Raw genomic sequence first — 14,798 nt, 5'->3', positions numbered from 1 at the left:
GTGTGTGATGGTTCCAGATATGCATTTTTGAGAAGATAAAAAAGAGAAGAAATGAAAAGAAAAGAATGAGAATATTATCTCTTAGTAGTTATGTGTGGAGGGGTATTTTGTTATATAGCCTCATTGGCATTGTGGTATAGTTATTGTATTAGCATTTAATTAGTATTATTGTAGTATTTAGTATCATTATGTTCCTTTATGGGTATGGGTGATCATAAGACATTTTACATTTATTTGGTCCGTTATGCTCACAGCTCACTAGTTTTGATAAATGTGTAGCAGTATTTTTTATATACTGTTTATATTTATTTAATTTTAATTCTATATGTTTTTTGTATATTCATTATCATGGCACTCTATGTCTATTAAATAGGATATACTTCACGGCCAAACATTGTTAATTTTAGCACATTTAATGTTGCATTATAATGGTAATATTGTGCATACTCTTGGTGCACATTTTTATTCACCAATCACTATTTAATAAATAACTTTGATATAGACACTCTTTGTAGTTTCTTTTATACACTGGCCATACATTATTAATAGGCACATAAGTCATTTTGGCTTTTAATATCTATTTATTGTGGTCCTTTGTCTTTCTATTATCACCATTTCTTCTCCTTTGCTCTGTTATATTCCTTTCATTGCCGCTCCGTCTGGCAGGTGTGCATACGTTGTGATCCTGCCCTGAGTCGCTTTCTGTGACGCTCACAACCTGACATGCATAGCTTATGGTTGCGTGTCATTGAGCGTCGGCAGAAAGCGCATCGCGATGGGGGAGGAGTCACGGGATGCGCCGATTACTGCCGATGGACCGTATTAAGCACCTCTCCTATAAAAGCGCGGTTGCCCCTCACCTTGGCATGCCCCCTGAAGAAGCAAGAGGCTAAACGCGCGTCGGGGTGAGGGGACGCCATTCTCGCAAGGTAATATACATTCACTGCTTGGCATGCGATATGGGTATTCACGCTGATTTATTATGGTCGGGTGTTTTTGGTCACAGGTATTCCTATAGATTTTGCCACCTAGCATGAGGCCACTGTGCTATATATTTTATTATTATATAGGCAGCGAATACTTTGGAAATTGATGTGCCATTCCACTGACCTATGCTGTGATATTACTTATTGTTGGTGTATGCTGTTATTCATCCGTTGTATCGGCCTGGATATTGATTCATGTTGTTTAGCCACTATTCAGTATTTATCATTGTAGTTACAGCCTTGTTATATGGTGTCCCCTACGGTCAATTTTGCTTTTTTATGTGTTATTTTAAAAAAAGTATATTTAATAAATATTGGTTTTAACTTTATGGGATCTCTTCTTCTTCTCACATGTAACGATGTGGGATTATTGATGTATAGCAGGGGTGGGATTCAGCCGGTACGACCCGGTACGGGGCAGCCGTTTACTAAAATTTCTATCTGCCAGCGTTCCGGTAATTGAAAATGCCATTTTCAATTACCGCGGAACGCTGGCAGATAGAAATTTTCAAAATGGTTACCACTGGCAGTGGCGTAGGAAGGGGGGGGCGGGCCGCCCCGGGCGGCACAATGCGGGGGGCGGCACAATACGGGGGGCGGGTCGCGCGCAGAATTTACCTGTTCGCATCTCGGCTTCAGAAAAATGGCCGCCGCGATCTCCATCTGCGCATGCGCGGCATCCCGCGGCCATTTTCCTGAAGCCCCGGTCAGCAGAGCACTCCACCTGCGCACGCGCGGCCTCAGGAAGATGGCCGCCCCCACCGATAACCAGAGAGAGCAGGATCGCGGTCAGGTAAGCAGAACTTTTTTTTTTTTTTTTTTATTGAGAGCGGCGATCGGGGGGGCCCAGGGCAGAAAGCTGGACACAGGGGGGCAGAAAGCTGGAAACAGGGGGTCAGAAAGCTGGACACAGGGGGTCAGAAAGCTGGACGCTGGGGCAGAACGATGGACGCTGGGGCAGAACGATGGACGCTGGGGCAGAACGCTGGACGCTGGGGCAGAACGCTGGACGCTGGGGCTGAAAGCTGGGGCAGAAAGCTGGACACAGGGGGGCAGAACGCTGGACACAGGGGGGCAGAACGCTGGACACAGGAGGGCAGAACGCTGGACACAGGGGGGCAGAACGCTGGACACAGGGGGGCAGAACGCTGGACACAGGAGGGGGCAGAACGCTGGACACAGGAGGGCAGAACGCTGGACACGGGGGCAGAATGCTGGACACGGGGGCAGAACGCTGGACACAGGGGGGCAGAACGCTGGACACAGGGGGGCAGAACGCTGGACACAGGGGGGCAGAACGCTGGACACAGGAGGGCAGAACGCTGGACACAGGGGGGCAGAACGCTGGACACAGGAGGGCAGAACGCTGGACACAGGGGGGCAGAACGCTGGACACAGGGGGAAGAAAGCTGGACACGGGGGCAGAACGCTGGACACGGGGGCAGAACGCTGGACACAGGGGGGCAGAACGCTGGACACAGGAGGGGGCAGAATGCTGGACACAGGAGGGCAGAACGCTGGACACAGGGGGGCAGAACGCTGGACACAGGAGGGGGCAGAACGCTGGACACAGGAGGGCAGAAAGCTGGACACAGGGGGGCAGAACGCTGGACACAGGGGGGCAGAACGCTGGACACAGGGGGGCAGAACGCTGGACACAGGAGGGCAGAACGCTGGACACAGGGAGGCAGAACGCTGGACACAGGGGGGAAGAAAGCTGGACACAGGGGGGCAGAACGCTGGACACAGGGGGGCAGAACGCTGGACACAGGGGGGCAGAACGCTGGACACAGGGGGGCAGAACGCTGGACACGGGGGCAGAACGCTGGACACAGGGGGGCAGAACGCTGGACACAGGAGGGGGCAGAACGCTGGACACAGGAGGGCAGAACGCTGGACACAGGGGGGCAGAACGCTGGACACAGGGGGGCAGAACGCTGGACACAGGGGGGCAGAACGCTGGACACAGGAGGGCAGAACGCTGGACACAGGGGGGCAGAACGCTGGACACAGGGGGGCAGAATGCTGGACACAGGAGGGGGCAGAACGCTGGACACAGGAGGGCAGAACGCTGGACACGGGGGCAGAATGCTGGACACGGGGGCAGAACGCTGGACACAGGGGGGCAGAACGCTGGACACAGGGGGGCAGAACGCTGGACACAGGGGGGCAGAACGCTGGACACAGGAGGGCAGAACGCTGGACACAGGGGGGCAGAACGCTGGACACAGGAGGGCAGAACGCTGGACACAGGGGGGCAGAACGCTGGACACAGGGGGAAGAAAGCTGGACACGGGGGCAGAACGCTGGACACGGGGGCAGAACGCTGGACACAGGGGGGCAGAACGCTGGACACAGGAGGGGGCAGAATGCTGGACACAGGAGGGCAGAACGCTGGACACAGGGGGGCAGAACGCTGGACACAGGAGGGGGCAGAACGCTGGACACAGGAGGGCAGAAAGCTGGACACAGGGGGGCAGAACGCTGGACACAGGGGGGCAGAACGCTGGACACAGGGGGGCAGAACGCTGGACACAGGAGGGCAGAACGCTGGACACAGGGAGGCAGAACGCTGGACACAGGGGGGAAGAAAGCTGGACACAGGGGGGCAGAACGCTGGACACAGGGGGGCAGAACGCTGGACACAGGGGGGCAGAACGCTGGACACAGGGGGGCAGAACGCTGGACACAGGGGGGCAGAACGCTGGACACAGGGGGGCAGAACGCTGGACACAGGAGGGGGCAGAACGCTGGACACAGGAGGGCAGAACGCTGGACACAGGGGGGCAGAACGCTGGACACAGGGGGGCAGAACGCTGGACACAGGGGGGCAGAACGCTGGACACAGGGGGGCAGAACGCTGGACACAGGAGGGGGCAGAACGCTGGACACAGGAGGGCAGAACGCTGGACACAGGGGGGCAGAACGCTGGACACAGGAGGGCAGAACGCTGGACACAGGGGGGCAGAACGCTGGACACAGGAGGGCAGAGCGCTGGACACAGGGGGCAGAGCGCTGGACACAGGAGGGCAGAGCGCTGGACACAGGGGGCAGAGCGCTGGACACAGGGGGGCAGAACGCTGAACACAGGGGGGGCAGAACGGGGGTGATTGTGCGGCCTGGGGGGTCCGATCGGCAGTGGGGGCCAGCTGATTTTGCGGCCCGGGGGGGCGATCCAATCGGCAGTGGGGGCCAACTGCTGCGCTGGGGTCATGACTGTGGCCTCGGGGGTATGAACGATGACAGTGCATGTGCTGCCGTTGTTGTTGGTGAATGTGCGGGGGGCCAGCTGCTGGGGTCGGTGAATGGGGGGGGGGATGCAGAACAGTGGCAGAGGTTGCAGAAGATGATGGGTTAGGATGGGGGAAGGTGGAGGATCCTGAAAAGTGGAGCTGTGTATACGGGGAAATGTGTATGTATATAGGAGGGAGAAGCTGATGTGTATATGACACGATCGTGTTCATATAGACATCACAGTGCCCCTAACACTTTCTCTCTTATTTTTAGCTACCAGCTGAAGCTGCTGGCTAGAAACACAGTGGATGCCACGTTGACATCATGGAAGACTCCTCAAGGTTTGTTTGGTCTTTTACTATTGTATAGAGAAATGCAGAGCTGTAGTACACAACCCGTATAACACCCCTCTCCCATATACAGTATCAGCGCCCTGTTCTTTGGTGCTAGCATTCTTAGAATTATAAAATTGTAGAGTTGGAAGGGACCTCAAGGGCCATCGGGTCCAACCCCCTGCGAATGCAGGTTTACCTAAGGGCAGGCGCACACGGACGATTTTGCTGCGATTATACGGTGCGTATAATCGCAGCAAAGCGGCTGTCAAACCTGATCTGCGAGCGGGTCTGAGAGTGCTGGAGCGCATACCTGCGTTCCTGTTCAAAGCCCGGAGTCGACCGCAAGTGTCCTGAACGGGATTCAAAGAGGCAGCATCGCGCTGCCTCTCTGAGTCCCGTTCAGGACACTTGCGGTCGACTCCGGGCTTTGAACAGGAGCGCAGGTATGCGCTCCAGCACTCTCAGACCTGCTCGCAGGGCAGGTTTGACAGCTGCTTTGCTGCGATTATACGCACCGTATAATCGCAGCAAAATCGTCCGTGAGCGCCTGCCCTAAATCATCCCAACTATATGTTTATCCAGCTTCCGCTTGACGACTCCCATTGATGGAGAGCTCACCACCTCTCATGGCAGCCTGTTCCACTCTCTAACTACCCCCACTGTCAGAAAGTGTCTCCTAATGTCTTCTTTGAATGACTTTAATACCGTATGTCACAACGTATTCTTGTCATTAAGGGAGACAAACTGCTTCCGAAAATATGAATCGTGCCACTGGGCGTGGCTTATTAGTATGGGCGGGGTTATTGAAAATGGGCGTGGCCAAAATTCCGGCCGCCGCGACTTAGAGGACCTGTTGTTAAAAATTTGAATCCCACCCCTGATGTATAGTATTATGAAGTGCCCTGGTATGGTTGTAGACAGGTGTTGAATTACTAATTAAATGTGTGTAAACTTTTGACTTTGCAGTAAGTAATAAAAAAGCCTTAAAACAATCTCTCTCTTTCTCTCTCTCATTATTCTGGCACTTGACAAAAATTAATAATTATAGTAATCCTAATTGACCTAAAACAGGAAAGGTTTATTCTTATTTCATGTCAGATATTGAGAAAAACATGCATATGTGTCTTTGTATATGGTGTATGTAAACTTTTAGTTTCGACTGTATAGCTCAAAAAACCATAAATGCCAACTGCTTATTAACATTAACAAGTAGAAAAATGAGTCTAAAACTGGTGCTAAATTAATTAGGAGGTGTACATTTCTTAACTAATTTGTTTTGCATTTTTCAGCTGAGGTGCACAATTATTCTTGTGAATGATGTAAGGGAGCTCTTACTTGCTACCACCTTACAGATGTGCCCCATCCTGGCTAATCCTGTATTTCTTTCACTGCGGACCTCCAGGTCTGCTTAACATTGAAAAATAGAAGATAGAAAAAGCGCCATAGCACTCACCAGGTTGGCAGTTCGAAATTCCTTTATTAGAATCACATACAAAAAAGTAGTATCTTCACGGCACGGGGATGTGGGGGAGTGCAAAACATGTCAGACGAGACGACGGCCGTTTCGCGCTGAAGGGAGCGCTTCCACGGACCCGTGGAAGCGCTCCCTTCAGCGCGAAACGGCCGTCGTCTCGTCTGACATGTTTTGCACTCCCCCACATCCCCGTGCCGTGAAGATACTACTTTTTTGTATGTGATTCTAATAAAGGAATTTCGAACTGCCAACCTGGTGAGTGCTATGGCGCTTTTTCTATCTTCTATTTTTCTATGATACACTGTTATATCCACGCAAGCACCTCCATGTTTGTTTCGGACATCCACCTAATTGGATTTAACTCACGATTACTCATGACTCTAGCATAAGGGGACAGTGCAGCTCTCTGTTTGCTGAACTTCTGCTTAACATTGAGCCTTGCTTTAACTCTTCCTGCTTAGGTGTCCCAACTTGTCTGCTGTGAGTAACTGTTGTCACTGTAGATTGCTTGCTGAATGACTTTTTTTCAACTGACTATATAAAACCCAGGAACTAAAATAGTGTCCATCTACTCCTCCCCAACTATGGGCCGGCCCTACAGCTAACCCTATCACTCCTGACTAACATAAACTGCAGGGTAAAAAATGCAAAAAAATACAATTTACACCCTATAAAACAACAGAGGTCTTCAGTGGGTGTGTTATGCCATCTTCCCCACCTTTACACTATTATAAAAAAAAAGTTTTAAAAGCTACACAGTTTTCTCTCTTGTTGGATACACCACAAGTAAATGAATGTAAGAAGGCTGAAGTGTAGACTATTAAAGTAACACTGCTGTAAGACAAAGAAGTGAAAGACTTCAAAGCCAGACTACACCCCATTCATACTGCCAAATCATATCTCTTGCTTTGCACTGATGAGGGGCAATAGCAAAAAATACATGTCTGCAAATAGAGATTCTGATTTGGCTATTATCCAAATTCATGTGGTAAGGCTCGTTAAAGGGTAGATATTGATTTTTAGGAATACTACTTCCAATAGGTAGCACTAGGGTTCAAGTGCTCTTCCTTTCTAAAGAGGCAATTTCTATATTTAATTTCCCACAGGAGCATTGCATGGCTTATAAGTCTCTTTACTCTTGCATGTCACTCTCCACAAGGAGACATTATACTCCTTAGACTTGCATTTAAAAGGGGACTGTCCAGACTACACAACTGGACTCCCGTTAGAAGGGAGCAAACTGCATAAGCGCACTACTAGGCAATTTTTTTTTAAATTTAAACTCTTACCAGAAAATGACACCACAAGTATCAATGAAAGCAAAAACGCAATTCCTTTTTGTCTCTAATTTGGCATTTCTCTTTGTATCTAGTCAATAAAAACTGTTAATATAAATGATAAATTATTTTTGGCATATTTGCCTGCTAATGGGTATGAAACCCTTTTTTCTATAGTTTATTTTCTGCCAGCTGTATATTGCAGACAGTCTCATCATGTTCCATTTGCACTCCTTCATTCATTGAAATGGAACTTGATGTCACTTGCATGAGTGAACTACCCAGTACAGCTGTTCTGGTATGCAGCATTGTGCTAAACTGTGATTTTGTAAAATTTGAATGCCGAAAACCAGCAGGTGTAATGTGACACTCAAAGCCTCCAGTCTCTCCAGAAAACACACTGCTGGGTTGGATATGGAAACACGATGTCTGAGCCAAGCGCCTAAATTTCACATTTTTCTTTAAACTCTGCCCAACTGGCATCGCTGGGCGTTGAAAGATCACACAGAATACAAACATTCAAATTACCCCAGAGTGACAGAAAGTATTTTTGTAAGCTTGGCTCACTGCTTCTGAATGTCTCGTAAATGGTATGCTTCAGAAACGGTGTGCAGCGCACAATATTTACAGCATAACGCAGACACGGGGACAGTTTATATGCAACAATTAGCAGAAACATAGTAACTGAGAAGTTTCAGAAAAGTTATTAAGTTCTATATGAAACTTGTGACAACTTTCAAGTAAAAGATTTAATCATGAAGAAAGCTGGAGTTGCCTGGTAACTGGGCTTATATTCTGGTGATGAGGCTTGCAAAAAAGCCACTGGGAATACAAAAGTTCCCTGTGGCTCCCCTGCAGGGTCCGTCAGCAAGGTTAGAAGATTCTTACTGCATTATTCTCATTGGCTAGCTGAAAACATTTACTAAGAAATTTCGAAGAAAAAATATTGAATTAATTGCTCGCCATGCAAGGAATGATGACATCTATCCTTGATGTGTGATGGGTGCCTTCAAATACTGCTGACCGCCAGATAAGGTGGATAATACATTTCTAGTAAAGTTTTAATTATTAGGCCGTAGTCACACTTGCAAGAGCAATGCGAGAAACTCGCGCAAGTCTCTCGCATCGATACCCGGCATTGCCGCCGGCACTCGGGGCCGGAACATTCAGCTTCATAGAAATACATGCAGCCGCACACTACAGCCTTCTACCTCCCTTCATCCACATTTTCCCTTCTCCATGATGGACATTTGTCTTTTTTCATCTACGGCATTGTGATATCACAGTGGTTCCCATTAGAGCTTCATATTTTAAACACGTGGATATCAGGGGTCTCAAAAAGCATGACACTTTAATGGAAAGTTCTTATGTTTGAAAGTTATCCTATATCCATTGGGTAGCGGATAAATTTGTGATCACTAGGAGTCTGACTGCTGGGCCTCCACCAATCCTGAAAATCAAGGGTCTGAAGAGCCCTGTGTGAATCCCCTGGGTAGATCATGCACACCAATGCTCCATTCATTCTTATGGGGGTGCTGTTTCATGGATTGGTTGGGTCCCAGTGGTCGGACTTGCAGCGATCAGGCAGTTAAACCGGGGTCACACTTGCAAGTGCAATGCGAGAAACTTGCACAAGTCTCTCGCATCAATACCCGGCACTGCCGCCGACACTCGGGACCGGAGCGTGCGGCTGCATGTATTTCTATGCAGCTGAATGCTCCGATCCCGTGTTCCGGTGGCTGTGCTGGGTATTGATTCGAGAGACTCGCGCGAGTTTCTCACATTGCATTCAGAAGTGTGATCTCGGTCTAACCTAGAGATAGGGGATAACTTTCAAACCTGAAAATCTCCATTTAATGCAAATTAATGATAAGCATTGTTTTATTGATTTTCTATGTAGCAGGCCCCTTGCCATTGATCACCCTTCTATCATCACTGGTAAATGATATATAGAGTGTATATGTATGTATATACTATATATATATATATATATATATATATGTGTATATACACTCACCGGCCACTTTATTAGGTACACCTGTCCAACTTCTTGTTAACACTTAATTTCTAATCAGCCAATCACATGGCGGCAACTCAGTGCATTTAGGCATGTAGACATGGTCAAGACAATCTCCTGCAGTTCAAACCGAGCATCAGTATGGGGAAGAAAGGTGATTTGAGTGCCTTTGAACGTGGCATGGTTGTTGGTGCCAGAAGGGCTGGTCTGAGTATTTCAGAAACTGCTGATCTACTGGGATTTTCACGCACAACCATCTCTAGGGTTTACAGAGAATGGTCCGAAAAAGAAAAAAAATCCAGTGAGCGGCAGTTCTGTGGGCGGAAATGCCTTGTTGATGCCAGAGGTCAGAGGAGAATGGGCAGACTGGTTCGAGCTGATAGAAAGGCAACAGTGACTCAAATCGCCACCCGTTACAACCAAGGTAGGCCTAAGAGCATCTCTGAACACACAGTGCGTCGAACTTTGAGGCAGATGGGCTACAGCAGCAGAAGACCACACCGGGTACCACTCCTTTCAGCTAAGAACAGGAAACTGAGGCTACAATATGTACAAGCTCATCGAAATTGGACAGTAGAAGATTGGAAAAACGTTGCTTGGTCTGATGAGTCTCGATTTCTGCTGCGACATTCGGATGGTAGGGTCAGAATTTGGCGTAAACAACATGAAAGCATGGATCCATCCTGCCTTGTATGGAGCATCTTTGGGATGTGCAGCCGACAAATCTGCGGCAACTGTGTGATGCCATCATGTCAATATGGACCAAAATCTCTGAGGAATGCTTCCAGCACCTTGTTGAATCTATGCCACGAAGAATTGAGGCAGTTCTGAAGGCAAAAGGGGGTCCAACCCGTTACTAGCATGGTGTACCTAATAAAGTGGCCGGTGAGTGTATATATATATATATATATATATATAGTACCTATAGAAGATACTTGCTGCACCTTCCCTGTCTTTTGTATACAGTTACTGCTGTAGGCATTAAAGTGTCAGTAACGTACAAAATTTCTAGAGTTGATGGGAGCACAGAAATAGCTACATTAAAGGGAACCTGTCACTAGTTTTTTACTGTGTGAACCAATGCCACCACCTTTCTGAGCTCGCGCCTGTACTAAATTATACAAATGTGTCCATCAACCCCTAACTCTCCCTCTATACCACCAAACATACTTGTTTTTTTCCCCATGCTGTATGCAAATGTTTTTTGATCCGGTCCGATGGGCGTCATTTCCTTGGCGCCTGTGCCTCCTCTTTGGCCATAAAAGCTGTCCTCTGGCTTTGATGTGGATGACACATCCGGCACCATCCACGTAGACAAAAGAGATCTCGTGCCTGTGCATTAGCATTGTTGGCTCGTGCATGCGCATATTGCTCTGCCGTACTGCTGGCAGAGCATGAAAGATAACTGGGAAATGTCATTTCGGCTCCTTTTTTTACGGAACCTATTAGCCAGAATGACATGGCACATGCATAAAATTTGGCAAAACCCAAACTTATACTGAATATTACTTTTTTGATGAGCGTATGAAAAATTGTCTGAGTTTCATATAGAAAATTCATACCATTTTCATCCATATCGTCATCCGTGTGTCCATTTTTTACGCCCATTTGACATCAATGTGATATTCAATTTTATACATCAACAGTTTGAAAAATGTTCATGGTCAAATACATTTTCTTAGGTTAAAAATTGCAATGTATCCTTAAAAATTGTATGCAATACAGATAATTCGTATGGGATCCGATTTAATTTGTGCACCCATGGATTTGAATGGGCAAGTCTCATCTGATATACGGAAGAGAATAGTGAACGCGGCAATTTTTTCACACAGACACTCGATCCATGTGAAAGAACTGTCATCTGAACAGAACAATTGAATTACATTGGTCAGTGTGCGGTGTGATTTTTACTCAGACAAGACACGTCCATATAATACACGCATCTGAACAAGCCCTAAAACTACCAAGTTTGCCTCAGTTATTCTATCTGTATTCTATTTTGCTATCGTGGGATCACACAAGTTTTTGAGGCACACTTTGAGCCAATGGCAGAAGTAAATCCTATAGGAAACAAAACTAGCTGTCTTTAATGTCTACTCTCCTTCTTTGTGGATCCATTCCTTTGATAGGTTTAAAGACTATTTTATAACATGGTTCAATATGTGCTTTTAATAATTTTTGGTGCAATTTTTTTTATGCATTATCTTTGTACTAAACACAGGAGAAGACACATAGACATATCAGTCTTTCCTTAATACTTTTCCTTTTTTTTTTAAATCCAATCCTGTGTTAAGCGAAAAAAAGCTTTAGAAACTAGAAGTGTGATCCTAGGTTGCTAGAGAGGTACCAGTGTGAATTATTTTTTGGCCATAACCATACCCTTTTCAACCAGGTCCCACCTTTCCTCTCACCTTAACGCTTTGTTTACCCCTCAATTGTGCAATTTAACATTAGGGTTCCATCTGACATCCCCACATAACGCAAAAGAAACCTTCTAGAAGTACTGTTGCTATTTCTCGAGAAATTTGCCAACTTCCAGAATTCTTGGAGGTCTCTCTTCTTTCTGGAAGCCTCCCAGATGCTCCAGGAAAATTGGCAAGTATTGATACATGTAGTCTCATAGACATTTCCTGTCTAACCATATGGTGCCTCTATTTTAGAAATTATGTATGAATCTAAAATTCACCCCCTTATCCCTTTATGTGAGATCAAAGTCACATGGTGGTACAATGTGGACAATACACAATCTTTGGACACCACTTTATGGATCTTTACAATATATATCAATTATATCCAACTAAGAAGAAAGAAAAATATTAATTATCTGGATCAAAATCTCATCAGTGCCAACAGAGTTACAAGCCATGAACCAGCCATTTTCAATCCATTTTAATATGGCCGTAAAAATAGATAATAGCTAAAGTAGCATTTTAATAGTAAAGCTCACCCTTAACCGTGGACCCAGTGGAACCTGTCAGGATCATGTGATTTTGGATTCTGGACGGAGTTAACTTTTAAGCCTCTTGTTATATGCTTGGCGTGCCATTTATCTAACATAGCTGTGAAGAAGACAGCAACACGGAAAGAGCTTCTTAAGTATTATTGATGTTAGAGTCTTTTGGTCTTCTACACATTTTTGATAACACTTTTTATAATCCTGTTGGCTTCTGCACAATTGCAGCACATGATGCACATTGGATCTGGGCTTGACCCTGGTATTTTAAAGACTTTGTAATATAAGGATACGCATTGAAAGTCTTTCCATTAGATAGAAGCACATGGTATCGTGTATTAGAATGATTGCGTTGACAACATGGAATCAATAATGGATGTATGTAAATATATAACAGATTTGTATCTAAGCCGAAAAAGAAAAAAAATGATTTTTTTTCTTTTTTAGGATTGCCAATAAAGTTCTTTTAGCTGGAAAAGCGATTGCTATGTGGACACCTGCCAAGTGAGAACTAGACCATCAAGTTGCTAAGCTCCGGACTGTAAGCAGCTGTTGGATGATAATGACTTTCAGTATGTCTTGGCCTAAGCTGGAATTTAACCCTGTGACTTGGAGTTCACTGAAGCCCATGTATCTGTCTATATCTGTCAGCCTTTGATGTAATTCAGATCCATTCTGCATGTTCATGTCTGCTGAATTATTGCTACTGAATATTAAAACTGCACGGCTCATAGTGTTTTTTTATCTCTGGTGCGCTTTCCATATGACCAAGAAAGAAGTCGAACGTCATATTTTTCCATAGATTTATATTTTGGTCTTAATTTACCTTATGATCGAGTTTAACGATTCTATATACGGTATTTTAGCACATATTTATTTTTCTCATCAAAGTAAGGCTTGTGTTTTTGCTGACTGAGTTGCAATTTTGAATTACATCATTCACTTTACAATTTAGTTTGTTTGCCTACGAACAGTTTTTGATGAGTTTTCGATGTTGCGCATTTTTGCTGCTTATAAAAGCAGCATCTTACAGTTCCAGAATAGGATTTATTGAAATTTCATGCACACTGAGCTTCTTTCTTAGGCCGGGGGCACACTTGCGAGTTGAATGCGAGAAACTTGCGTGAGTCTCTCGCATCAATACCCGGCACTTGGGACTGGAGTATGAGGCTGCATGTATTTCTATGCAGCTGAAAGCTTCGTTCCAGAGTGCCGACGGCAGTGCCGGGTATTGAGGCGAGAGACTCGCGCAAGTTTCATTGCACATGCAAGTGTGACCCCAGCCTTACGCTGTGTAAACTGATCTGCGGTTCTTGTTTCAAATATGCAACATGTGAATTTCTCTTGCAGGTACGCCAAGTTTTATGTGCAGATTTTAGGTACACTAGGTACTTTTGCACTTAATGTGCATTTTTATTGTGTTTTTGATGCTGTGGTTTTTGTCTCTTGCTTGTCTGTCATGTTTTCAATAAAGCTGCTTTGTTTTTGATACTGCCTGGAATTTGATTTTGCAAAAAATTGATACAGTCATGCATGGATTACTTGTGTTTTTGACTTTCAGATTTTCTACATCTAATACAAGTCTATGGGAAAAATCTGCACATAAAACTCAAAGGAAAATTGACATTTTGCAGATTTCAAACACACACCACACATACGTTTACATTGCGTAACAAAAAAAGTACAGTGGGCAAGAGATTTCTATAAATCCCATTTTCTTTGCAGGAACAGTGAAAATACACAGGATCAAAAACTCTCCAAAAACTCATTGTAGGCACACAGCTGCTGAACACTAACTGAATGACCTACGCACAGGTACTAAAAAACAAGGAAAGCTATTCTAAATGAGATTGAATAGTTAAAAAAAATCAGAATTTTGCCATTTTTGGTGCTTTTGTCTTCAATGTGAAGTAAAATCATCCTGTATAAAGGCCAGATCACGAGTGCTGCCACCACGATGCTCTCATTAGTGTAAGGATAGGACGCAGCTGGAGTGAGGGACAGATTCTGACTGCACACTCTGCGCAGTCCTCCAAGGATAGCAACACAATAAGCTGCAACAAGCATCAATTCAAGAGTCAACGTTCAGGCTCATATCAACAATGGCTTAGGTCTCTTGAGCTACCGAAAGACGCGTCTGGCCTAATCAAGAACAAATGCTGTGTTGTCACAACTGCAACAAACATGAATTCAAGAGTCAATGTTCAGGCTCATATGAACAATGACCTATGTCTCTTGAGCCTACTAAAAATGTCAGGCATAATTAAGAATAAATGCTATGTTGTCACATCCTGCTCTTACCCCCATTTTTCTTCCTTTGGAAGCCTCGAGCCCTTAGTTCGACCATTGTACAGCACTGAAGTTCGGGACCCCATTGCCTTATGTAGAGTTCAGTGTCCAGGTTCAAGTTTAGGTCAAGTTTGGGTCCTGAATCGGACTTTTTAAAAAGTCTGTCCGAACCCGAACATCCACTTGTTCGTTCATCACTACTGATGATGTCACTACTTCACACCAATAATTCC

At 45.5% G+C, this 14,798-nt stretch overlaps 1 long non-coding RNA gene across 1 annotated transcript in view; it reads left to right on the top strand.

The window, feature by feature from the left end:
* Positions 1-14,465, top strand: part of LOC143809098 (uncharacterized) — a 102,756-nt gene extending 88,291 nt beyond the window's left edge. The window contains exon 3 of the long non-coding RNA XR_013222068.1: positions 12,724-14,465. This is a non-coding gene — a long non-coding RNA (uncharacterized LOC143809098). The remainder of the gene's footprint in view (positions 1-12,723) is intronic.
* The last annotated feature ends 333 nt before the right edge of the window (positions 14,466-14,798 follow it).

The sequence above is a fragment of the Ranitomeya variabilis genome, chromosome 2, assembly GCF_051348905.1.
Source record: "Ranitomeya variabilis isolate aRanVar5 chromosome 2, aRanVar5.hap1, whole genome shotgun sequence".
Taxonomy (NCBI): domain Eukaryota; kingdom Metazoa; phylum Chordata; class Amphibia; order Anura; family Dendrobatidae; genus Ranitomeya; species Ranitomeya variabilis.
Note: the sequence above shows the minus strand (reverse complement) of the source record. Positions and strands in the feature narration are given on the sequence as shown.